The following is a 27,113-nucleotide window of genomic DNA, read 5'->3' on the forward strand; positions in this document are numbered from 1 at the left end:
AATAAAATGAGTCTACTGGTTTATATATTCTTTATTTATAGGAGTATAATTATTGTGTGCATATATATATGTTGTACAAACTTTATATAGGAGAATGTATTGAAGGAGGTTGAAGAAGGGAAATTTGTTCCTAATGGATGTGATGACGTTCTAGCTAGAGCGATTGGCTGCCCAGAACATCCAGGTCGATTGAGGGGCGTCCCATTACATGTTGGAGTCACAAAATATTATGATAAGACAACATAGAAGAAGAAGAAGAAGAAGCAAAAAAGGGTGGCAAATATACGGATCAGATGGTGAAAATATATAGTTTAATTTTTACAATATTATATTTTGACATTCCTGCTCAATGATGTTTTAAACCAATATACTGTACGCATGCAGGTTTTGTTATTGGTATCAGCGATACTAAAAATGAATGCGGGAGGCAAGCCTGCTGAAGAGGAATTAAAGATGATGGAGGATATCATTAAAGAGGGTAAGGAGCAAGGGAAAATCATGTTACGTGCTGATGAAGAGGTAAACAAGGACATGGCAGAACACAAGGAAGAGGGAGTAGTCAATGAGAAAGAGGTAAGTGCGAAAGAGGTCATTGTAGCTGCTGCTACTGCTGAAGGTTCTGTTTTGGAACCTGATGAGGAGGTGCCAAATATGGAGGAGGCTACTGATAGCCGGGTTTACACATCGCCTGCAAACCGGTTCTCGGTTTTGAGCACGGTAGTAGCTAGCTAGAGCGTTTAATTATGCATATATATATGTGTGTGTGTCTCTGTGTGTATATATATGGTTTCCAGTAGCTAATAATAATTTTTAATGATTAGGTTCAAAATAAGAGTGCTATTCTAACTCACCCTTCAAGCGATAAAATTGTGCGTGTTGCCCGGGCTTTCGTATACATGAACGACCGCAATTCAGCAGAAAGAATCACGGTTCATGGTGTGCCGCTTATGATGAATCATAGAAAAGTGGAGATAAGCCAAATCCTCAAGGTTATGAAAATGTTGAACTATCAGTCCCAGTAGGTGACGAGCTCACCAATTTGAAAGATGCAGTTTAAGGTTTTATCCAATTGCCTTCTAAACAGATTTTCTTGGCTAGTTCTTCTTCACAGCTACCGAAAGATCAAGTTGGAGTTAGAAAAATATATTTCCCTTGGTCATTTTTCCGCCTATATAATTTGTAAAGCTAAGAAATTCCCAACGTAAATATTTTTTGTAGGGCACAGAAAAGGCAGGTAAGCCTGACTCAAAAGACATTCCTACTACCTCATCTACTACTTCTTTGAAAAACCATGTTGAGGTATTTAAGCAATTTCTTAATTTTTTTTTGACGCTGGTCTTTGTTGCCTATATAATTAGTAAAGCTAAGAATTTCCCAACGTAACTAATTTTTGTAGGGCACAGAAAAGGCGGGTAAGCCTGACTCAAAAGACATGCTTACTACCTCATCTACTACTTCTTTGAAAAACCATGTTGAGGTATTTAAGCAATTTCTTAATTTTTTTATTGACGCTGGTCTTTTTTCGCCTATATAATTAGTAAAGCGAAGAATTTCCCAACGTAACTAATTTTTGTAGGGCACAGAAAAGGCGGGTAAGCCTGACTCAAAAGACATGCCTACTACCTCATCTACTACTTCTTTGAAAAACCATGTTGAGGTATTTAAGCAATTTCTTAATTTTTTTATTGACGCTGTTGTTTTCTATAATTTAAAAAAATGAGGAATTTAATTTGCTAATGATATGCTCCCCTGGTGCATGCCCTTAAATTTAGACCTTGACCCTGACCATTTCAGTAAGGTATATGTATATATATACGTGCTGCTGTTTGTGAAGGTGCTCCTTCTGTTATTTTATTTTGATCTTTCCTCTTCATATGCTGCATGTGCGTGTCTTACTTTTCTTCTAGATATATTGCTTATTAGTTTGCCAGATGCTTATCGATTATTTTTGTGATTGAATTGTTTTCTGCTATTCGACTTAAGTCCAATTTACTGTTATATGTTGTGTGTTCTTAACATATATATATAGGATGTTGGAGTAAGCATAACAACGAACTCCTATATGTTCCCCAAACTGAAAGATGTTAGAAGTCTATCAAGTAAACCTACTTATACAAGGAATGAATACATGCAAAAAGTGAGGACATTGACGATGAGGGCCTTGTATAAGGAGGCTGATCGCTGGGTAGCGAGTGAGCAATTGATTCTTATTCCGCTCGAGGAGGATATCAATGGTCAAGAAAATGAAGCAGTTGTGTCATGGGAGATCCTAACCACATGGGTTGGCCTTCTTGAGATTGATATCCAACACTTGTATGCTTGGATGAATGAAGTTTCTTAAATTATTTACTTAAATAATAAAACAACTAGTTAACTACTACATATCATTTAGTGTTTTTTTTTAAACTGTTATTATTTAATTAGGTACTTGAAGACGAGAGTGATGACTGAGATCAGGATTCCAAATGACCAATACGGATTCATGTGCCCCTATATCTTATCTATGCATATCACAATGATTCCGTACGAAGATCGTAAAGACTTCATTGCTCGAGAATTAGCTAAGAACAAAAAGCTTGTTTTTGTCCCTTATAATGAAAACGGGTACGTAAACTATAATTTATATTTAAATTTTAGATGACGTTTGCGTTATTAATTGAGTGTTATTATAGCATGAGCTTTTTTTGTTCAAAATGTCGTCTGCAGGAGGCATTGGGTGCTAGGAGCAATTATGCCGTCCACGAAAAAATTTTTTTGATTGGACTCTTTAAAGAGAGAACCTGTAATACCCAGGATATTCAAGGACTCTGTTGACCGACCCTGCTGACCAAGACAGACAGTAGGGATGAATGGGTGAGGGATCAGGCTTATAACATGAACTTTATAGGATTGTTTACTCGACCTAGCAGAGGCTACTCGGCTGAGTATCACCTATACTCGACCGAGTAGAGCCTACTTGTCCGAGTACTCCAGTACTCGACCGAGTATGGCTGCTGTTGACGCGTTATATAAAATGCAAGTTCACGAGATTCATTTCATTTTCTCATTTCCTCGACAGTTCCTCTTTCTCTAACCCTAGCCTACGTCCCTCTCCTATCACCCCATCTCTTCACACTCTAATGTATATAGCCTAAACCTCCACCATGGGAAGGACGGGATTCGCTTGGGAAGGATGGCGTGTGTGGTGGTCGTCTATGCCGCTGTCGAAGCATTTTGTTAGGTAAGTCTCTGCCTTGTGTTCTTTTGGGTAGTTCTTTGAGGATAATTGTGTAATAGGATATGGTTATCGTTGTAGGAAGCGTATTGGAGTCCTGCTTGGCTGTGTATAGATGTCTCTCATGGTTTGTGACGAGGTAGGTTTTCCTACTCAGTACCGTTAATTGATTGTGATTGTTATTGTTACATATCTATTGTTATCTGCTGATCATCGGTGTTTGGGCATTGTGTGACGATGTTGGTGTGGATGTGTTGTGACAGCTGTGGTGCTGTGTGTGTTGTGATTGTGGTGGAGTCACTTGCGGGAGTGGCTTCACACCCTAGTTCGCCCTCCGTGGAACCCGCCACGGGAGAGGATGTGCACATTAAGGGACATGGATTGTTAGTCGCTCGTTGACGAGCTGGACTAGGTGGGATGGGCTGCAGTCACCCACTGACGGCGAGGATTACCTGTTGCGATGGGTAATCTGGCAGGGCTACACACTTCGGTGTGTAGTCGGTTACTGTTCGAGGTCGGGAGACTGGGTTAGAGGATGATCAGCTGGTTACATTGCTTACCTGTTTTACATTTGATTAGTCGGTACTGACCCCGTGTTGTTTTGTGGTATCTGCGGTGATCCATTCGGGGATGGTGAGCAGTTGGCTTAGCAGGTACTGTTGGTTTTGGCTGCTAGGATCGGAGGGATCGAGCCATCACGCTACCAGTCTAGAAGAGCTGCATCATGAGTTGTTGTAGTCTTTATCTTTTGTATGCGGAGTTTGTATTGAGTCGTATTGTATATGGTACATTAATATTTAATAATTGTTCTTTTATTGTCTGATTTGATCTACTTCCTCAGGAAACCGAGATGGTGACACCGTCATACACTGGAATGGTCCTTGGTAAGGCGTTCTGGTGTGCGGGGGTGTTACAAAGTGGTATCAGAGCCAACGATTTTGGAACCTGAACTAATGAATCTAATGAATGTAGGGTGTCAATTAAAATGAACCTGGTGTATGTGCACTGGGAGCCCCAGCCGATGCTAGATTTTAGCTGAGTAGGCGCCCTCATTTCAAAATCATGGCCCCATCGAACTTAAGCCAGACACGGGAAAAAGGGTAGCTAGTAAGAGTCGTTGATTTCTTAGTAATGATTGTTGTGTACATCTATGTTTATGGTAATGTGTGTCAAGGTGTGTGTGGAAAAGTTTAGAGTGGGTGATGGAAATGGTTGCGATGTGCGACCAAAGATAAGTCAATCAATTTGTTTGACAGTGATTGCGTTGTGTGTTGAATGTTGTCTTGTATATGTGGTTAAGGTGTATACCTTGTGACTAGCGGAATCTGTGATGATGTGGTATAGGAGATAAACCTTGCAGGTGCAGTAATTAATCGCTAAGTATGTTTAAGGGTGTAATGTAATCGTTTCATAGCAAAGTGAGGAATGAAGGTAGAAATGATGATCGAACTGATAATGGATGTACGAAATTAGTGTTGATGTGTGTTTATGTGGTAGAATAAGCTCTAACAGTGACGAGCTGATTGCACGGAACTCTGAACTATGTTATTTGTTTTGCAGGAACAAAGAAAAGTTCAATTCCGCCTTCCTTCTTGAACACTCGACCGAGTAGGAATTTGAACTCGACCGAGTAGACGATACTCGGCCGAGTATGAAGGTGCTCGACCGAGTGTCTATTTTTGGTGACAATTAAAATCGCTACTGTTCTTGAAAACTCGACCGAGCAAGGGGAATACTCGACCGAATATTCGACACTCGGCCGAGTACGCCTAATACTCGACCGAGTATTGCTGTAGCGGGACTTACACGGGTTATACAAAAACGCTATTTTCGTCCCATTCTTTCTTATTTCCGCCTCCCATCTTCACATCTCCTTCTTTCTAAAATTCCATATTCCTCCTTCCTCAAGCTTTTGGGTAAATTCTTGGTGTTCAACTTATTCTTACTTGCCCCAAATAAGTTTAAGGTAAAGTTTTAACCCAATTTCTTCCTTTGTTTTCAAGGTTATGGTATGATTTTATTATTTTCTCAAAATTTCTTTATGGGTAACTGAAATTGAGTCTTATTCATGTTATACTTTGGATCTAATTGTATACAAACCCTGATTATACCGTTATTTGAGCAATTTCTTGATTTAAGTTGGATTTTGCGTTCTAGGGTTTGATAAAAACGACATACCTTGTTCTTTGCTTGATTATCATACTGTCTTAAGCCTCTTGATGTTGGAAAAAGGAGTTTTTGAGTAAAGAAGTGGTGTTTGAGTAAAATACTTAGTGATTTGCTAAGAAATTGCCTTAAAAGTTCGTCTCAAAATTTTCATACAAGTAAAAACAGTCCATCTTTTGAAAAGTTTTGGTGTGCTTAGAATCTTTGTTAAAGACTTGTCTTTTGCAGCATGGTGAAAACCAGAGGTTTACCCAACAAGAGGACCCGTCCTGACATCCAACTTGAGACGGGTCAGTCAAGCGGTGGACCCATGGTTCCACCGGTGGAGGCATATCCATCGGTAGTTTTTTCTGATTTCAAGCAGCGCAAGGCCTTTGTAGCCTTGATGAAATGTCCTTTCCGACCTACTCGGTGTGTGAACCCCGAGATTTTAGAGACCTTGGGGATTAGGGGAGATATAATTCATATGTTTGAGATTTTGGGAATGGAGGGGTTATATCACTTGAGGAAGAAGTCCTACCCCCATCTGACCTTAGAATTCCTGAGCTCGTATGAGTATTGTAAGAAGGAGAAGACCGTCTTATTCCGCCTCTTGAATGAGGATCATGAACTGACTTTGGATGAGTTTGCGGGCCATCTGGGTTTGGAGGAGGAGAGGACGGGATACCTGAGTGATGTTGCTAAGAACAGTGGTGCTCCTCTTTACCTTCCTTTCTTGACTGGCCGACCTACCCCTAGTGCCAGTGCTATGCTGATTAATGATGTGCAGCATGTTTCCCTTCGTATGTTCCTGAGGATGATGACTTGTTTGTTTTATGCTAGAGATAATGTGAGTAAGCTTAATTCTCATGAGGTCATGTTACTTATGTCTTACCTTAACTTACACCGTAGGAAGCCGGTTTACTATAGTGCTCCAGGGATAGTGTGATCTAGTCTGGAGCATATGGCATAGTCTGAGACCCGACACATTGCTTGCGGGGCCATAGTGACCCGCCTAGCTCAGCGACTGGCTGATTTTGAGGCCCCACCTTCTGAGGGGGATGAGTATGTGGAGATTGTTCCTACCATGGACGCCCAGTATTTGCGTCAGAATAGGTGGTTGAGGAAGTTGGATGACGGGTCCTATGCCTGGAGGGTGAGGGGATCTATGTGGATGGTACTTCCTGACCCTGCCCATCTCCCTATTGTTGACCATTTGGCTGAGTGGGAACCTTGTGCTATACCTAGGCCTGAGCCCCAGACCTACCTGATTGATTCTACCATTCTTTTGGACCTACCTGAGCCGGTCACCGTGCCTGAGGGACAGCAGCAGGCACCTTCCCCACCTCGAGAGCGCCGTAGGGTTAGACAGTCTAGGACAGACCCGGGGGTACCTGAGCCCTCTTACTCCGCCCTTGACTTCTACCCTTACCAGTACTCGCCCTACCCCACAGTGCATGACCCCAGGATGCAGCCGAGTGACCTGGCTGAGCGGATCTCCACTACTTTGGTGCTCCGCAACATGCATGAGATGACCCATAACCAGGGCATAGGGACACAGCTAACACAGCCTGTCTGGTGGAGAGGACCGGGAGTGGACACGGAAGTCTTCCACAACTACGGAGTTGATCCTAGTTACTGGAGGCCACCGGAGGAGACAGAGTTTAGCTGCCTCGCGGGACCATGGGGAGCCAACTATGGCAGCCAGCTAGGAGGGGATTACTCAGCAGCATCAGGCTTTCCAGGAGCGGGGAGTTCAGGTGCAGGTACTTCTGGTGCAGGTGGTGACGATGACATGAAGGATGGTCCTGGTTATTGATCTTGTGTTGTTATATTGCTGGATTAGTTTCTTTTGTGTTGGATTTATTTCTTTTATGTTGGATGTTTATTTTTGGATTTAGTACTTACCGTTGGATGACTGTACCCGGCCATAAGGCCGTTACTTATTTTAGCTTATCGTATGGAGACGTGTGGATTTCGTTATGTGGGTAATAGTGTAGGGAGTTGTTTGCAGGATGAGTCGTGAAAGCATCGTGGGAACTGCGTCAAATTGCTCTCTGCCTGTCGCAGCTCGACCGAGTATAGACACTACTCGACCGAGTAGAGCTTACTCGGCCGATTATCTAATTATACTCGACCAAGTATAACTTACTCGACTGAGTAGACACTCATACTCGGCCGAGTGTAACTGTTACAGAAACATTATGTGTCTGATAGTTAAGAATTGTAAGGTCTATGTGAACATCGGTATGATTGAGGGTGGGGGTGCTTCATAGTGCCGTTTAGTGTAATCGATTGCCCAAAAGATGGACTATGACCACGTCACAGGTATGTGATTGCTTGGATCACATATTAATTTTTGAATGTTTGGTTATATGGCAGTGGTTAACATAAAGAAACTTAACTTGTTCAAGGTGCCGCATGAGTCGATATACGATAGTGAATATTGACAGAAAGTATGGGTTGTCACGAGTATTATATGTATAAATGTTCGGTTATTTAATGCAATCTTTTGTGGTGCTAATGTGTGGCTACAATTATAACAAGTCCAACTGGATGAGAGAAACTGGTGGTCGGTATGTGGCTAAAACAACAAGCTAATGAATAAAGCTGCTACCATTTGATGACATCAACTTAAATGTACATAGAATACCTTATGGTCGACACTTTTGTTACTAGGGGTCATTTGGGTAATGTCGTAGGTTAAGTTTTGTATCATACTTTAAAGTTAATTACAGTTGTGAGTAATGTCACAGTAGGACGGGTACGTTTATTGTGGGTACGGAAGGTATTTAGTGGTGAACTTCGGGGACAAAGTTCCTTTAAGAGGGGAAGAGTAATGTCACGCAAACAAATGTTTAAGTATGCCTATAATATTTGGAATCACATGTATGTTGTGTATGTTAGTATTCGGAATTACATTCATGATACAGGTCATTGAAGTTACATTTATGTTTCCTTAAAGTTGTATCCATGTTTTACTCAAGTGATATGAATGTTATACTTTGTATGGGTGTGCGGAATGTTGTGGTTGGGTATTGTTTTGTAGATGTGTATTGTTGCTAGTCGTTGTGTTTGTTTTTAACAAGAGAGTGCATATGAATTCATTACACCTATTGGGAAGAATAAGTGTGATGGATGATTGTTGTTTGAATAATGTGGTGCGGCGGTAGTGTCAGGATGGTTTGAGTTCGTACGCCTTTATGTAGGTGGTTAGTGTCACAGTGCGTAACCCTGAGGGGAGTAGCGTTTGGGCTGAACTTCGGGGACGAAGTTCTTTTAAGGGGGGAAGACTGTAATACCCAGGATATTCAAGGACTCTTTTGACCGACCCTGCTGACCAAGACAGACAGTAGGGATGAATGAGTGAGGGATCAGGCTTATAACATGAACTTTATAGGATTGTTTACTCGACCTAGAAGAGGCTACTCGGCCGAGTATCACCTATACTCGACCGAGTAGAGCCTACTCGGCCGAGTACTCCAGTACTCGACCGAGTATGGCGGCTGTCGACGTGTTATATAAAATGCAAGTTCGCGAGATTCATTTCATTTTCCCATTTCCTCGACAGTTCCTCTTTCTCTAACCCTAGCCTACCTCCCTCTCCTATCACCCCATCTCTTCACACTCTAATGTATATGTTGGAGCTTGTGTCCTCCACAAATTAGTGAGATAACATTTGTAAATCTCTTACAGGTTCACAAGGGTATACTTGGTATATTTAATCAGTTGATTAACGTTTACCTAATAACGGTTGGCTTGCTAGAGAGTTTGACGTTATTATCATACAGATGGCGGTGATCAACTGGTCCCTAAAGGTCACACCTATAGGACGTGTTTGAGAAATGTGGTTATAGAAATATAATTACATTGATGCCCAAAATGACTAAAAAGTTAGTCAATGTGTTGATGAGATAATTATTTAATGAAAATTAAATAATATTAAGTTGAGACGAATTAACTGTCAATTCGTAAAATAAATATAATAAGTTATATTTAATTAAATATATATAATGCTAGCTTGGACGAATTAATCTGTTAATTGTAATTAAATATAATCAGTTGTATTTAATATCAACAAGCTGAATGTGTCATAGTGGTAATAGTGAGGGTACACATACCAAGAGGTCATGGGCTCGATCCTCACTAGATGACAATTCAACACATATTATATATTTTTGGAAAGACCAAAATAAGGAAAATACACTCCTTATTTTCGGTCTGTTTGGCCGAAAATTAGGAGGTTATTTCTTTCCTAATTGATTCCAGATTTCGGTCTATATAAAAAGAAAGGTAGAGAATTATTTCTGACCTAATGCTTTTTCTGACCTTGCCTCCTCTTTCTCATCACAAAACACAAAGACAATAAAATTTTACAGAAAATTTTAGATTGATTTCTAGCATAATCAAAGGGTATATCTCAGATCGTCTTGGGTGCAACTAATAGGCGAATATCAGTTTTGATATTGTTCTTAGGCCAATTTTGCTAGGACCTGAGGTTAATTCTAAATCCTTTTACTTTTGTTTATGTATTTTATTTTATGACCTTAGATCATCTTTATTAAATCGTTATAATCCTTCATGTTAAAGGGAAGTATACAGATTATTTCCCACAATTGGTATCAGAGTACTAGGCTACGATTTTAATCTTGATAATTTTCATAAAAATTGTATGTAAACATAACCTGATTTTCGAAAAAATTAGGGTTTCTTTTTGTGATTCGAAAATTTTTTATTGTGCCGTTTTTTTTTTGTTTGATGATATATAACCAATTTCTATAGATCATATCATTGTTTTAATCGGTTAAAATTATCATATGAAGAATTTGGTAGATTTTGATTTAATGCAGATTAAGTTAAATTACATATAGTATCATCATGTCATTGATATAAGAATTCGTTTTTGCTATATAGTTTTAGCATATACGATTAATCATGTTTGTTAATGTATTTGCTAAATCATGTCCTAATAGCAACTTAAACTTTTTCATCATATCTTTGAATTAGGGCATAAGTGCCGCAAAAGAGAAAAAAAGGGGAAGGGCGTTTTTTTTTTAGGGTTCACCGTATAAAAAAAAAAAATTTGTTTTGTTTTTTTTTTTTTTGGTAAACCGAGAGAGAAAAAAAAAATAGGAAATTTTTTTATTTGCCTTTTTGCCGAAAAAGAAAGAAGAAAAAAATTATGGAAAGTTTTTCCTTGTTTTTCCTATTTACCAAATTAAAATAGGAAAAGAGTTTTTTTTTTTTTAAATATTCAGCTGTGCAGCTGAAACATAAAAAAAAAAAAAAAAAAAATTCCTGTTTTTTTTTGCCGTGACCAATTTAAAAAAAAAAATTGGATTTTTTTTTATTTTGGCCAATTAGTTATTGTGAATCGGTTCACAATTTAATGATACCGAGTTATTTTAAAGCAGTTTAAAATTTTGACGGATAGAATTCATATTAGAAGTTTAATATGGATTAAGTATGAATTAATGTGATTAAATTGCGGAATTGTCACTTAATTTAATTTAAATAGGTGGTTTGGATAAATTAATCAACATAATTAATGTATTGTATTATGTATGTTTAATTTATTTTAGTTGATGCTTTTATTTTTGTTGAATGAATCGAATGAATGAATTTTATTTACGTATTTAATTTTTGCAATCGGTTGTAATTTGTAATACTTAGTGTGGCCTTAGTCAAATTATGTTTTTGTAATGAAGGAAACATGATTTTTTATGTAATTATGAGATCTCGAATCTCTTTTATTTTAGTTTTGGGTTTTGAAATTAGAATGTAATTAATAGGTCAATTATGTAATTTTATTTATTGTAATTTCAAAGAAGACTAAAGATGGAGATTGAAGCTCACTCCCGCTACATGGATCAAGATGGAACATCAAGACAAGCTTCTCGGGTCCAAGGAGGATTCCAAACTTGTATTTATTGTTCATTTTGATAGGATAGGCCACACTAGGATTTTTACTGTTTTTACGTTTTTTTCATTCTTATTGATTTTCATTCACATGTTAGTTTATGCATCATTTTCCGCCTAAAACCAAACCACCTACTACTAAAATGCATGAAAATTGACTCATATAGTTGTATGTTAGTTTTCGTGGACATGCAGATGTCACTGTCTATAAGCCATCACTTTAGTTTAAATCATTCTCGCATGCTAGATTATAGTTTACTTAAAATGAATTAAAAAAAAAAATTTGATGGGATCTTCCTCTAAAACGGAAATTGAGATTAGTCTTTATAAGGGCAAACATCTATGAGTCCCTTCTTCGTCGGTAGGCCTAATATGACCCCTTCTACGTTGGGTAAGTAGTTGTGTTGACTTAGTTTACCTCAACATCATAGTCCGAAGAGTTTCTCGTGATTATGATGGACTAAAGATAGTATTTACAGAAATTTATCGACCAAGAATTCTAACGGTAGAATTAGCTAAAAGGTTAGCTTATCAATTTACAGAGCATTGAGTCTTGGGGTCATTTATATAATTCTTGAGGGAGGTCAATTGTATAAATGTTTTAAGTCTTCGCGTTATGACATTAGTTCATTAGACTTAAAATAAAAACGATGCACATGCTTATTATTTTATTCTTCTTTCGCAGTGTAGAACACGTTTATTATCAATAATACTGTTACAACAAATGGCTGGAAATAACGCAATCCCAATGCCTAGTGCCACACTAGATCGTTCGTCCTGGCTTAAAATGTTCATGGACCAAATGAATCAATCCACTCGACTGAAGAATGATGGGTCCAATTTTGCGGACTCGGAGGCGGCACTACGGAATATCACATCGCGACGGTAAGCTCGGGTATTTAATCGAGCCAATACCGGTCAACCTGGCCCAAATGCGGGAATCAACGAGTCACTCGCTTATAGTTATTTCGTTATGGAAGCGGCTGCGATAAAGAACGTACTCATCTTTGCAATGGAAACCAATTTGCAGAGACGCTTCATTGCCCAAGGTGCAAACAAGATTTTCACCACGCTCACTAACGAGTTCTCAAAGGCACCGAGAATCGTTACATATGAGCATACCTGTCGCTTCTTTGATGCGAAACTCCAGAAGGGCCAACCGGTTAGCCCACACATTCTTCACATGATTGAGAATGTCGAGAAACTGGAGTCACTGAATTGTAGAATCAGTGAGAGCATTGTCATTGACCGAATGCTTCATTCTCTTCACGATGGTTTTGCCCTTTTCAGGGCAAACTACTACATGAATGACTTGAAAAAGAGTCCTCATGAGCTACACTCCCTTCTCGTACAGACCGAGAAGGATATGAAATTGAGTGGGAGCATGAAGCAGGATGTTCTCACGATTCACAACAAGAGTAAAGGTAAGGGTAAGGTTTATGGCGACCTAGTTGTAGGTAAGCCAAAGTTTAAGAAGCCAGGAAACGGTAAGAGTGCGCCTGGTGAGACTAGTGGCTCACAGGGCAAGACAAAGAGCAAGGGCGGTGACATAGAGTGCCACCATTGTCACAAGACTGGACATTGGAGGAGGAACTGTCCCGTCTACCGTGAGGACATCAAGGTAGGCCGCGTCGTTCCTGTTGGTATGTCATCTTATATTCATATGATTGAGATTAACCATGCAAGTTTCGGAACTTGGGTACTAGATACTGGTTGTGGTTCTCATCTGTGTAATCATTTCCAGGGCCTAAAGAACATCATACCTCTCGAAAAGGTGATGTGGACTGCGAGTCGGGAATGGAGCACGAGTAGGCTGCACGCCTCGAAGGGAACATATGTAATCCAACTCCTAGTGGTTTTGAGTTATCTTTAAATAACTGTTACTATGTACCCAGTTTATCTAAGAACATTATTTCTGTTTCCGTACTTGCTAAAGACGGTTTTACATTTTCAATAAAGGATAATAGTTGTATTTTCTCTTTTAATGAAATGATTTATGGCAAAAGCGCTTTCCATGAATGGAATTTATATCTTAGATCAAACCACGGAAGTATTACACATGAATAATAAGAAATTAAAGGTTGGTGACAAAGATCAAACTTATCTATGGCATTGTCGAATGGGACACATAAATGAGAAACGCGTAAAGAAACTCGTCGATAATGGGACTATTCCCTCATTCGGATTTTCTGCATATGGCACGTGTGAATCATGTCTCATTGGCAAGATGACTCGAATTTCCTTCAAAGGTGTTGGAATGCGCGCTAGTGACCTATTAGGACTCATACATATGGACGTATGTGGACCTATGTCAATTACCGCTAGAGATGGCTATAGATATTTTATCACTTTCACGGACGATTTGAGTAGATGCGGATATGTCTACTTAATGAAGCATAAAAGTGAGTCCTTTGAGAAATTCAAGGAATACCAGAATAGGGTACAGAACCAACTGGGTAGAAAGATTAAAGCACTCCGTTCAGATCGTGGTGGCGAATATCTTTCAAATGAGTTTGATCAACACCTGAAAGACTGTGGAATCATTTTGCAGTTAACTCCACCTGGAACACCTCAATTAAATGGTGTGTCCGAACGGAGAAATCAAACCTTACTAGATATGGTTCGATCCATGATGAGTCACACCGTAGTGCCTGATTCATTATGGAGTTATGCTCTTTTTTCAGCTGCTCTTATACTTAATCGAAGTCCGTCTAAAGCTGTCGACAAGACTCCACATGAAATGTGGAAGGGAACAGTACCCAACTTGTCCTTTATTCGGGTTTGGGGCTGCGAGGCTTATGTCAAGTGGAGACACGAGGATAAGCTCGGCCCGCGATCGGTCAAGACATACTTTATAGGTTATCCAAAAGGAACATTTGGTCATTACTTCTATTCGCCAACCGAACATCGAGTTTTTGTTGCGGCTAGTGCGACATTCTTAGAGAAAGAATTTCTCGAGAACAAGTTGAGTAATAGAACCTTCGAGCTGTCGGAGATTCCAGAACCAACAACCGAGGAACAGATGGAGGAAGATGTACCTCCAACTGATGATACGGTTAATATTCCTGAGGAACCTAGGAGGTCGGGTAGAGACTCTCATCCTCCGGACAGATACATTGGTATGGTCGAGGAGAATGACATTTTACTTCTAGAAAGTAATGAACCCGCAATCTATAAAGGTGCTATGGCCTGTTCCGACTCAAAGCTATGGCTCGAAGCCATGCAATCCGAGATGGACTCCATGTATGAGAATAACGTATGGGATCTAGTTGATTTACCTAATAAGGTAAAACCTCTATAGTGCAAATGGCTTTACAAAATAAAGCGTTCTATAGACGCGCAACCAGATATCTATAAGGCACGACTTGTGGCAAAAGGTTTCACTCAAGTGCAAGGATTGCATTATGATGAGATTTTTGCACCTGTAGTCATGCTACGTTCCATTCGGATAATCTTAGCGATTGCCGCATTTCATAATTAAGAGATTTGGCAAATGGATGTGAAAACTGCCTTCTTAAATGGTTATTTGGAGGAAGAGTTGTACATGGTGCAACCCGAAGGTTTCATAGATCCTAAACATCCTAAGAAAGTATGCAAGCTTAAGCGTTCCATTTATGGACTTAAGCAAGCTTCTCGGAGTTGGAATCATCGTTTCGACCAAGTGATAAAAGAGTATGGTTTCACTCGATCGGTCGAAGAACCATGCTTATATATCAAGTCGACTGGGAGCAAGATTGTATTCTTGATATTGTATGTCGATGACATACTCTTGATTGGGAATGACATTCCTCTCCTTTCTTCGGTTAAAGAATGGTTGAAGAACCATTTCCAGATGAAAGATCTGGGTGAGGCACAGCGTATTTTGGGAATCCGTATCTACCGAGATAGATCACGACGGACGTTATCACTTAGTCGAGTCTTATCTAGATAAGGTTCTTGAGAGGTTCAAGATGACCAACTCCAAGAAGGGGAACCTTCCTATGACGATCGGGATGCGATTGAGCAAATCTCGACCCACGACGCCTGACGGTATTGAGCGCATGAGTCGTGTTCCTTATGCTTCTGCAATAGGATCGATCATGTATGCCATGATATGCACACGTCCAGACGTGGCATATGGATTGAGTATGACGAGTCGGTACCAAAAGACTCCAGGTGAAACACACTGGATAGCAGTCAAAAATATCCTCAAGTACCTACGGAGGACTAGGGATTGGGTATTGACTTATGGAGGCGATACTAAGCTATGCGCAACCGGTTACGCAGATGCTAGCTTCCAAACAGATCGAGATGATTCAAAATCTCAGTCCGGGTTCGTCTTCACTCTTAATGGTGCTTTGCGGTCACCGGAAGAGTTCCAAACAGTGTTGTATCGATTCTACTACTGAATCCGAGTACTATGCCGCTTCGGAGGCAGCAAAGGAAGCGATATGGATGCATCAATTCTTACAAGGGCTTTCGGTAGTTCCTAGTTCGAATGACCCGATCACCATCTATTGTGACAATAGAGGTGCCATCTTCCAGGCTAAGGAGCCAAAGTCTAGCAACAAATCTAGACATGTACTTCGGAAGGCTCACCTGATCCGTGATTACGTGGAGCAAGAAGAGATGGTGATTGACAAGATTGCGACGGATGATAACATCGCAGATCCTCTCACCAAACCGTTGAATTATGATAAGTATGTAGGGCATGTTAATTCCATAGGAATTAAACATGTTCCTAAGTTGTAGTACTTGATTATGGATTTGATACATTATCTTTTTCATATATTATTTATAACTTCATCGTTTTATATATATAATATTTTGTTTTTCATGTGGATTGTACTGACAACATTGAACGCCACAAAGTGAACTGAATTACATTATATTTGTTTTGGTCCGTAATCGCCAATGTGAGCTGATAACTCCGGCTATTATATTGTGCGATCGATTGATGGTGGGTTCAACGAGCCATAAGTTAAACGGTTGACTAATCGATCACAGATACGAGATTATGACGATACCTCGTAGGACAACTTTTTGTGACAACGTAATGGAGTCCTAAATGTTTTATAACATTCGGTGCCAGGTCGTGGATAGGACATCCATTGTGTACCTAGAGTCGATTCTTTTGACTATCAACTGTCTATTGAGATTAAGGCAGTCTTTGGGTGACTTTGGTTTCTTTCTCACGGTCTCTACCGTGAATCGGGCTAAGTAGATTTTTTCTGGGTCATTTCATACTGTGCTTACGTCTGCAGGATTCGAGTTGAGGAAAATATCCATCCCTTATCAGGTATAGTTATTTCTCAGGGCCACTCGAGGAGTTGTAACTGAAATGCATGGCAATGCTCGAATGTTGATTCGTTTATTAGTTAAGTTACTCTCTAGTCGAGAAAACCACTCTTGATATTGATCGCTTGTAAAATACGACCTTTGTGAATTCGGATTTGCAAATTGTTTTACATTGAGTGGGAGAAATTTTAAAGGATATGAGAATCGGTTATCGCACATACACTTGTGAGGACAAGTGGGAGTTTATTGGAGCTTGTGTCCTCCACAAATTAGTGAGATAACATTTGTAAATCTCTTACAGGTTCACAAGGGTATACTTCGTATATTTAATCAGTTGATTAACGTTTACCTAATAACGGTTGGCTTGCTAGAGAGTTTGACGTTATTATCATACAGATGGCGGTGATCAACTGGTCCCTAAAGGTCACACCTATAGGACGTGTTTGAGAAATGTGGTTATAGAAATATAATTACATTGATGCCCAAAATGACTAAAAAGTTAGTCAATGTGTTGATGAGATAATTATTTAATGAAAATTAAATAATATTAAGTTGAGACGAATTAATCATCAATTCGTAAAATAAATATAATAAGTTATATTTAATTAAATATATATAATGCTAGCTTGGACGAATTAATCTGCATAATTGTAATTAAATATAATCATTGTATTTAATATCAACAAGATCAATGTGTCATAGTGGTAATAGTGAGGGTACACATACCAAGAGGTCATGGGTTCAATCCTCACTAGATGACAATTCAACACATATTATATATTTTTGGAAAGACCAAAATAAGGAAAATACACTCCTTATTTTCGGTCTGCTTTATTAAAATTAGGAGGTTATTTCTTTCCTAATTGATTCCAGATTTCGGTCTATATAAAAAGAAAGGTAGAGAATTATTTCTGACCTAATATTTTTTCTGACCTTGCCTCCTCTTTCTCATCACAAAACACAAAGACAATAAAATTTTACAGAAAATTTTAGATTGATTTCTAGCATAATCAAAGGGTATATCTCAGATCGTCTTGGGTGCAACTAATAGGCGAATATCAGTTTTGATATTGTTCTTAGGCCAATTTTGCTAGGACCTGAGGTTAATTCTAAATCCTTTTACTTTTGTTTATGTATTTTATTTTATGACCTTAGACCATCTTTATTAAATCGTTATAATCCTTCATGTTAAAGGGAAGTATACAGATTATTTCCCACAGTATATAGCCTAAACCTCCACCATGGGAAGTGATACTCGTCGTTGTGAGCACCAAAAATAAAATTTATAATCTCCTATTAAAACTAACCTAGGCTAGTGGTAACAGGGTCGAACCACAAGGAGGCGAATGTAATTTCTAATTGTCTAATTTAGTCTAAGGTAACGAAAGTGGGGGTTGATTTGATTTGGTCTATACTAATAGCAAATAAAGACAATAAACTAAATAAACGGATAAAACAGATAAAAGAAGGGGTACTAGGATGGTCGGTTCACTATAGTTTCGGCGGCAACAAACTAAGTCGGTCTAAATCAAACACATGAGGCGGGAAACAAGAGGTCCTCTCGGTCCACTCTTAACAGATAGCATCTTTCGATCTCGCTATAAGTCCCTAATATCACTAATACTGACTCTCGTCCTGAAAAGTGATTTATAATCTAAACTTTACCTATCTTTCGATCTCAGCATAGTTTAGTCATTTTAATTGGTGATCTAACAACTGTCCCTATCTCTCGATCTAATGGGTCAGTCATATCCTAAACATTCAACTAGTCGTGTGCACTGGATTCGTCGAATAAAGAATTAAAACAATTAAAACGAAAGTAAAACCCCACGAGGTCAGTCGATCGACCAAGTATGTCAGTCGATCGACTGATATGCGATTCAGTCCGCACTATTCTAAGCCGCCTACAGTATAATTGCCTTACATCCTAGCACAAGCAATTTAGCTACTCATAACTACAGTAAAAACAACAGTAAGATTGATCATTAAATCTACGGAATTCATGATTAAGACGATTGAGCAAATAGACAACATAAAACAATAATATCGGCTTTGGGAAACTAGGTAGCAATTTCTATACTATCAATGCGATAAAGATAAACTGAAATAGAACATAAGGAATACCGAAATTGCAGAGGAATGATTAAAATCTCGAACGAAAATCCTTTGCAAAACAATATTTCCGAACCCTAATTATTGATAAACTAAACTGAATGTAAAACTAGGTAAATTTCTGAATGAATATCTCTGGAAACTAGGTTACGTTATATAGCAAATATACGTAACATTTATTATTAAAACCTAAACACAATGGGCTTCAAGTTTCTCGATCTTTTAATTCTCGTCTGAAGCAGCGATGTAGTCGATCGACTAAGAAGGGCGGTCGATCGACTGACTAGCAGTGTACTGTAGCCTCTAGATCCCGTGATTTGGTCGATCGACTGAAGGTAGTGGTCGATCGACTGCTCTAGCTGGTACTTGACTTCTAAGATCTCGTGGATTTGTCTTTCGGGCCTTGAAATACGCACCAAGCTCATTCCTTAAGTGAATACTCCACGTCAAAAATGCAATGCAGGATACTCGGGGACGGATTTAGCTCAATTTCCGTTGAATTCTTCACATTTCTACAATAATGTACAAAACACGGAAGTAGACGGAAATGGGGGAAATGGTAGCTTAAATTACAGAAATGAGCTCTGAAATGCGTGTAAAATGAGGTATAAAACATCATATAAAAGACACGCATCAAACTTTCCCAAACCAAACCCTTGCTTGTCCCTAAGCAAGAACTAGACTCGATCTAATGACCTAATGGAACGAGTTCAATCTCAGAGCGAATTACAACATGTAAAGCCTAAACCATTTTAATGCAATAACCAACAATCAATTAGTAATGTGAATCATGCAAACGAGTTATAAAGTCGTTAGAAAATTGCTGAACTGTCAACTATAGAGACTTATCAAATTGGACTCTCACGAGTCGCTCATATCACACATAAGCACAGGTGAATATATAAGAGGATAGAAAGAATTCATTTTGTACAGACTCTCACCTAACTACGACCTATAAGAACATGCCTGCAATATAATATGAAAACAATCTCTACAACCGTACATATGCATTCCAACCAACAAAAGACCAATGACACATGCCGAGGTATATATGTGGATATGTGAGGTATGGGTAAGAAGAGGCAAAACATTTATGGAAAAGTTGAGGCATAGGTGATCAAGCTAGTACCAAAACGGAACCATATGGCAACATCCTTCTTCTTACTCAAAATCAAACGAAACGGTGCTATAGCAAGCACAAATCTCACAATCTCCAGGTATAAAAGTAATCAACTAACTCCCCATAAGATACTAATGCAACATGGGAGCAAAAATCGCCAAAAGATAAGGATTATGAACTATGCGAATTGATTTCTTCTTTTCTTTCAAACCTCAGTCGATCGACCAGAATTGGCAGTCGATCGACTGCTATGAACAGTACAGAACTCTTCTTTTTTTCATTTTTTTGAATCATTTTTTTCTTTTTGTTTCTTTCAACTTTTTCAGTTCTTTTTTTTTCTTTCTTTCCTTTTCCTCCTTCATTCTTTTTATCCAACTAAATCTCAATAAGAGCATATGCCACCAAAAACGAAGTAACAATCCCAACAACTAAGACTACTAGCTTGACAAAGGACAGGCTAAATGTAGGATGTAGTAATGGGACAAAAGGCTATTTCTGGCAGTGTGGAGTTCATGGGTAAAATGAATAAAGGGAAACCTCTACCACATGTGTCGACAGACCACAAACCGAATGCATACAGGTATTAAGCAGATTAAGTTCATATTTATGCACATTTATGTAACATGCCTCATAAGGAGTACTACTCATATCCTAGATAAACTGGTCATAGATGTCACCAGTTATAGGCTCTAAATCTTAGAAATATGATGTAACTTGCCAAAATTCTAAGTCAAGTCTCAAGTTCAGCAAACAGTTAACGAAAACTCGTAGGTATGCACTTATATGATTCTACTAATAACATGTTAATCAAGCAAAGCTTAGGTAAAAACAGGTGCAAATGCAATGTCATCATTGAAATACTACCGTTCCGACTCGACCTATATGCTAAAATAAACGTGCATTTTTTGAAATTTGATGAAATTTTTAATTTTTTTTTGGATTTTTCGTATATATATATGAAATGAAAAAGCAACGCAAAACAAAATGTAAACGTGAATGCAAGCAAATGATATGCGACGCAAAACCCTTCCCCAAACCAAATCGCACAATGTCCCCATGGTGCCAAATCATGTAATGAAGAAAAGATAAACGGGAATTTGCGAGAAAAAATAAATAAATAAAACATGAAGTGAAGACTTAGAAACTCACAAGACTTTAGGCGCAGCAAAGGAAACCTCCCCAAACCAGCGTGAGCTAGGAGGTTTCAGTAGCCAGCAGTGCTACCAATAGGTACCTGAAAAGACAAACAAAGAACCACGTATAAAACCGAGAAAGCAATGAAGGAGCGGTAATTATGTGCAAAGCTACGAAAATGGAAGAAATCAGAAATGAGTCGGGAAATAAAATAGAGTAGAAAACTCCCTTAATCCCGCAAAACGACCCAACACAGGCAGGGGAAAGGTCGTGAACAGGTACAAGGCGGCAGTGATCGATCGACCACGATGGCAGTCGATCGACCAAAGTGAATAGGAACAAACTCCCGAGATGCGCAACTCGATCGATCGACCATGTAAGGCAACATCGATCGGGAAAGTCATTGTTGTAACTTTCTGATTTCTTCGTATTTGCTCAATTACTTGAGCTAATGAGGTCTAAAAACCTGCAAATGCACAATAATACGCGCCCAAAATTGCGCAAAACCCAAAGTAAAGTCTAAATCGTATAAAAATCCAAAGCAACAAAAATAAATGCGAAGTCTCGCGCACACAAAATACGGTAAATAGTCGTAAAAGCAATAAAGTAAATGTTTGATAAAGCATTTGATCAACTAATAGTTGATCAAGAATGGCCATGGTATGGCCCACTTCGTTGGCTTCTGGCTACTAGAGGTAGCCTCAACGGTGCTAATCTTCTTAGCCTCACCCTTCTTAGCTTCAACATCCGCCGAACTCAACGGATCAACAACTTCTATATCTCCCCAGTCAATGATCTCTTCAGACTCATCAGAATCTAAATCGGACTCTCTCACTTTGACCGGCTCGTCATCAACTTCCTCATCAGTGCCATAGCTAAGGCAACCAAGACCTCCTCTTTGAATGATCGGCTTCTTCACAGCTGGAGCGACTTGCGGCTCTTCCTTCCCCGAACCAGCTCCTGCAATATCAGAAATAGACAAATCTTCCTCCAATTTGCTCCTAATCTGGGGCGGAGGGGTTATGACAGGAATAGGAGTAGAGACAGGCATATGAGGAAGCACAAAGTATGATTTCTTTTCAGAAACCGTATTACAGGTGACAGGCCACATATGGTCCTTCTTCCTAGCTGTTTGGGCAAAGACAATAGAATGCTTCCCCACTTTGAAGGTCAGGGTCCCAGAACCAACATCAATAACTGCACCAGCAGTGTGCAGAAATAGCCTACCTAGAATGATAGGTATGTGGGCATCCTCAGGCATATCTAGGACTACAAAGTCTACGGGGAAGAAAAACTTCCCTATTTGCACAGGAATGTCCTCTAGGACGCCTATAGGCTGGACCACAGATCGGTCAGCCATCTGAACTGTCATGTCTCGTGGATCGCAAACCTAGTCAATTTTAGCTTCCGAGCAAGACTTAAGGGCATGACGCTAATGCTAGCTCCTAGGTCACATAGTGCCTTCTCAATAGAGAAGGTATCTATATTACAAGGAACGGAAAAGCTACCCGAGTCCTTTAGCTTATGGGGTGCAGTGTGAGTCAAGTAAGAGCAAGTTTCCTCAGTTAGTGCAACGGTATGCACGGTTTCAAGTGACCTTTTTTTAGAGAGCAATTGCTTCATGAACTTCATATAAGCGGGCACTTGATTCACTATTCAAGGAAAGGCACTTGTACGTTAAGACTGCGAACAACATTTTCAAATTTACTGAAAGATACCTGTTCCTTTGTCGGCATTAGTCTCTCTGGATACGGGGCTGTAAGAAGCAGCTTAGCCCTTTCCTCTAAATCGCGCATGCCGGCATCCCTGGACTTAGGCTGAAAGTCCACCACCTTCTCTTTATCGAAGCTTGAACCCTCTTCAGACCGTCTCAAATGTGAGCCATTGACCGACATTGGGTCGAACTTCGGAATCGGGACGGACCCATCAGTACTCGGGTCTTGCCCCAATACTTTCGGAGTTGTCGTACCCCGAAATAAGTGGTCTCTCAAATTATTGGGCATTGGAGCACGAAATTTCTCAATATCAGCAGTGGCCTCGGTCGATCGACCACCTTGCTCGATCGATCGACCGAGATCTACGATTTCGAAGCTCCTGAACCCGCACTTCATCGATCGACCAGCTAAATCAGTCGATCGACTGATATACCTGGTAGACGCCTTTTTCTTTGTATTACTCGTTACAGCTTTATTCTGACTCGGTTTCGCCTCATTCTTTTCAGGGGCATCCTCGACCATAGCAGGCCCCTCCAGGGTAGACCCACTCCTCAAAGTTATGGCATTTAGGGTCTCTTTCTGGTCAGTTTGAGTTGGTAAGTGTCCTGGAGCTCGAGTGGTACTCTTGCTAGCCAACTGAGCAATTTGGCTTTCTAAAAGTTTCATTCCATCCTCTCTAGCTTGGGACTCATTTTGCAACAAGTTATTCAACTCGGTGAACTTGGAATTTTGGGATTGTTGCTACTGCTGAGGAACTTACAGAGGCTTTTGATATGGCTGCTTATGTGGAGGCATATAGGATTGCTGCTTCTGCTGTTGTGGAGGTTGAGTCGGATTAAGGACATTCTGGCTACTCCACCTCAAGTTGGGGTGGACATTCGGCTCATAGTACGTGTTTGTCTGCCTATAATGTTGAAAGGCAGCGCAAGACTCAAAGGGGACAGAACAATTTTTTGAGACATGCCCCTCAGCTCCATATCTTCTACAGACGAAAGGACCGTCTGAAACAGCATTAACATGGTATATCCCTCCTTTAGAAGCTCCTCCCAACTCATATTTGTCAAACCTTGCAGTGAGAGCTTCTAGTGCGGCAACCGAGGAAGATTCAGCAGCTCTTCTTTGATTGCCTCTGGAATTCCCATATTTAGCTTTATGGGTGGCTAAGTCATCAATGATCTTCCACCCCTTAGTCTCTCCCATATTCTCAGCAAATCGGCCATTGGCTGCAGCATCCAAAATAGCCCTCTGATCGTCATACAGCCCATTATAGAACTGATTGCAAAGACTCCATTTTTCGAACCCATGGTGCGGTATGGTTCGCACCAGTTTCTTGAAACGGACCCATGCTTCATGAAAGTTCTCATCAGGCCCCTGTTTAAAGCTCGTGATCTGAGCTCTAATGGCATTTGTCTTTGAGGCAGAGAAGTATTTCTTGTAGAATGCCAAGGCCAATGAATTCCAGTCGGTGATCCCATGAGCGGCTCGATCCAGATCTCTATACCACTCCCTTGCAGCATCACGAAGGGAGAAAATGAACATGGTCTCCTTGATCTGGTCTTGGGTCACACCGGTCGGCGGGGGTATAGAGCAGCAATAATCAATAAAAATCTCCATATGCTTGGCTGCATCTTCATTTGCAGCTCCCCGAACCGGTTTCTCTCAACCAAGTTAATATAGGAAGGCTTCGGCTCGAATTTTCTCGCCTCCCAGGTAGTTCAAATCCTTTGTAGAGATTCACAGTGTCGGCTCACGAGTGACTAGCAATAGTTGCTTCTTCAGCCATGACTGGAATTTCTGGAGAAGTGACTGTCTCAGCTGAAAAACTAGAGGCAGGAGATGTAGGTGGATCTTCTTCAAACAGAGCGTTCTCGTAGTAACTTGACAGAGTACTCAGCTCTTCTTCTGTCGGTAATACCCTTTGTGATCGTCTCAACTCGCGCAAGGATTTCTCAATCTCAGGATTGAATGGTACTAGTTCACCACCCTGTGACCTGCGCATAAGAAGAAACTACCAAAAGAATATAAGAAAAGTTTAAGGAACGGAAGTTCCTTAAACTAAAGAAAGACTGAATAAAAACAACTAAAAATTAGAACAATTGCCTCCCGGCAACGGCGCCAAAATTTGATACCCGTCGTTGTGAGTACCAAAAATAAGATTTATAATTTCCTATTAAAACTAACCTAGGCTAGTGGTAACAGGGTCGAACTACAAGGAGGCGAATGTAATTTCTAATTGTCTAATTTAGTCTAAGGTAACGAAAGTTGGGGATTGATTTGATTTGGTCTATACTAATAGAAATAAAAGACAATAAACTAAATAAACGGATAAAACAGATAAAATAAGGGGTACTAGGATGGTCGGTTCACTATAGTTTCGGCGGCAGCAAACTAAGTCGGTCTAAATCAAACACATGAGGCGGGAAACAAGAGGTCCTCTCGGTCCACTCTTAACAGAAAGCATCTTTCGATCTCGCTATAAGTCCCTAATATCACTAATACTGACTCTCGTCCTGAAAAGTGATTTATAATCTAAACTTTACCTATCTTTCGATCTCAGCATAGTTTAGTCATTTTAATTGGTGATCTAACAACTGTCCTTATCTCTCGATCTAATGGGTCAGTCATATCCTAAAAATTCAACTAGTCGTGTGCACTCGATTCGTCGAATAAAGAATTAAAACAATTAAAACGACAGTAAAACCCCACGAGGTTAGTCGATCGACCAAGTATGTCAGTCGATCGACTGACATGCGATTCAGTCCGCACTATTCTACGCCGCCTACACTATAATTCCCCTACATCCTAGCACAAGCAATTTAGCTACTCATAACTACAGTAAAAACAACAGTAAGATTGATCATTAAATCTACGGAATTCATGATTAAGACGATTGAGCAAATAGACAACATAAAACAATAATATCGGCTTTGGGAAACTAGCTAGCAATTTCTATACTATCAATACTATAAAGATAAACTGAAATAGAACATAAGGAATACCGAAATTGCAGAGGAATGATTAAAATCTCGAACGAAAATCCTTTGCAAAACAATATTTCCGAACCCTAATTATTGATAAACTAAACTGAATGTAAAACTAGGTAAATTTCTGAATGAATATTTCTGGAAACTAGGTTACGTTATATAGCAAATATACGTAACACTTATTATTAAAACCTAAACACAATGGGCTTCAAGTTCCTCGATCTTTTAATTCTCGTCTGAAGCAACGATGTGGTCGATTTACTAAGAAGGGCGGTCGATCGACTGACTAGCAGTGTACAGTAGCCTCTGGATCCCCGTGATTTGGTCGATCGACTGAAGGTAGTGGTCGATCGACTGCTCTAGCTGGTACTTGACTTCTAAGATCTCGTGGATTTGTCTTTCGGGCCTTGAAATGCGCACCAAGCTCGTTCTTTAAGTGAATACTCCACGTCAAAAATGCAATGCAGGATACTCGGGGACGGATTTAGCTCAATTTCCGTTGAATTCTTCACATTTCTACAATAATGTACAAAACACGGAAGTAGACGGAAATAGGGGAAATGGTAGCTTAAACTACACAAATGAGCTTTGAAATGCGTGTAAAATGAGGTATAAAACATCATATAAAAGACACGCATCGGGAAGGACGGGATTCGCTTGGGAAGGATGGCGTGTGTGGTGGTCGTCTATGCCGCCGTCGAAGCATTTTGTTAGGTAAGTCTCTGCCTTGTGTTCTTTTGGGTAGTTCTTTGAGGATAGTTGTGTAATAGGATATGGTTATCGTTGTAGGATGCGTATTGGAGTCCTGCTGTTGGTGATTTTGATCACAAGGACATTTAAGTGTATTCGGGTTTCTTATGTCAAATAGGTTTGAGCTCGTAATGGATATAATGTGAGTCGGGAATACGGAGTGTATGCTCATATAATCGTATATCGAGTTCATGTATATAATGGATAAGGGACACTATAAAAGTGTTGACGTAGTATATTATGTCCCCTATTGGGGTTATATACTCGGGGTTAAGTATATCTTATACTTAGCGAAAAATGAGAAGCAAAAAAAAATCTGAAATTAAAGAATAGATTACGTCCCCGATCGGGGTGATATGCCTCGACAGGGGTGTGTTTGCTCTCTCTATATTTCACGCAAGACAAAGTCAAATTGGCAGTTGATCTTTGCTTTCATTGGCTATACCAAAAGGAACAACGTCCTTATCTATCTTATTTGTCAGGATATGTATGAGCATTACATATATATACTAAGAATGTGGTAAAATTAATCATTCTAAGAAAGCAATTCAATTTTGACGTAACAAAGTTAAAAACAAAAACTGTTATTGTTCTTTGTTCTTTGCTCTTTGCCTTAAGACAAAGGAATCGTCTTATCCTACAGAGATTTCGTGATACCCAAAGGTTATAGGGTCGAAATACTCTAAGGAAAGTGTGTTCAACACGATTCGATTGGGTGTAATAAACCGTCATTGTTTTCATTT

At 39.6% G+C, this 27,113-nt stretch overlaps 1 non-coding gene across 1 annotated transcript; it reads left to right on the plus strand.

Moving 5' to 3' along the window:
- Positions 1 to 23,933: 23,933 nt before the first annotated feature.
- On the plus strand, positions 23,934 to 24,040 carry LOC141636350 (small nucleolar RNA R71). Its single transcript, XR_012540969.1, has one exon. It is a non-coding gene; the product is annotated as a small nucleolar RNA R71 (small nucleolar RNA).
- Positions 24,041 to 27,113: the final 3,073 nt, after the last annotated feature.

Source organism: Silene latifolia, chromosome Y (genome assembly GCF_048544455.1).
Source record: "Silene latifolia isolate original U9 population chromosome Y, ASM4854445v1, whole genome shotgun sequence".
NCBI lineage: Eukaryota > Viridiplantae > Streptophyta > Magnoliopsida > Caryophyllales > Caryophyllaceae > Silene > Silene latifolia.